Source organism: Gallinula chloropus (assembly GCF_964237585.1).
Source record: "Gallinula chloropus genome assembly, chromosome: 5".
Taxonomy (NCBI): Eukaryota; Metazoa; Chordata; class Aves; order Gruiformes; family Rallidae; genus Gallinula; species Gallinula chloropus.
Window position 1 is genome coordinate 71,127,434 of NC_140090.1, and position 1,118 is coordinate 71,128,551.

Genomic DNA, 1,118 nt, shown 5'->3' on the forward strand with positions numbered 1-1,118 from the left:
CCTGTAGTTTGGAAATTTTATTCTCTTCCCTTAAATCTTTTGTAAAGTGTCTGTTGCTGTTTTGAAGCTTTTCAGAAAGTGCTGGCTGTTCCTCCTTAGGTATAATTTTACTATTTATATTGCCTCACATGTGTTTTTAATGGCATCAATTAAAATGATTGGTTTTATCCCTGTAACCTGTATACATTAAGCGTTTTGTTGTCTTGGAGGACTCCCGGAAGGTGGAGTAAACAGTATTTGGTCATAGTGGGGCTGGGTTTCAGAAGTATGAGACAGTTCTTGCAAACCCTTTTTACTTCACTTTTTCACCTTCTTTGCACTTTGCCGATGGCAGTAGAAAACTACCCTGGATCTGGGCTTGTCCAAATTCCTACCATTCTGGTTATTGAATTGGAAAAGTGTAAGCATTGGAAGGTACTGAGAAGTCTGAAAGACCCCAAAGCTGTCTTAAGAAAAATCACAGCCCCCCCCCCCCCTTTTTTTTTTTTTCTGGCACCCTGGCCAGTGTAGCAATTTTTTCACCATATCCTTTTAGCCTGAAGGACCAGCATAACTTGAGCCGAGTGACAGTCACCAGTCAAACTGTGAATCTTTTCCTACTGTCTAGGTTTTTGGCAAAGGGATATTGAACAATTTGATGTGTTTTTCTGGAAAACTTGAGGTTTTACCATGAGCCATTTATTTCTTAGCAAAGCAGTTGTAGTTGTTGGGAAGTGCCTATGCTTGCCATACAAGGCAGAGTAGATGAAGAATACTGACAATACGGCTTAAGTTCCTTGGGGAATACTTATGTAGTAAATGACTACCTGCAGCAGGTCTCAAGCCAGGAGGAGGAGTATGTGTCTGATACAACAGATTTCTATAGGCCTAGGGAGTCACTAGCTACATAGGAGACTTTTCTGTCAGTGAATAGAGGGTAGGGTACAAAATGGGAAACAAACTCTGGAAGCTTAAGTAACCCCAACACCTGCAACATTTTTAGCATGTGAAGAGATGTTACACTTGAGAATCTGTCAGAAATTTGACATTTGTCCTCTGCTTGCACAGTTGAATACCATGAGGTACATAACTTGTCTGTGTTAAGAGCAGAGTCTGCTCTTGGCTGACTCCCTCAGCTT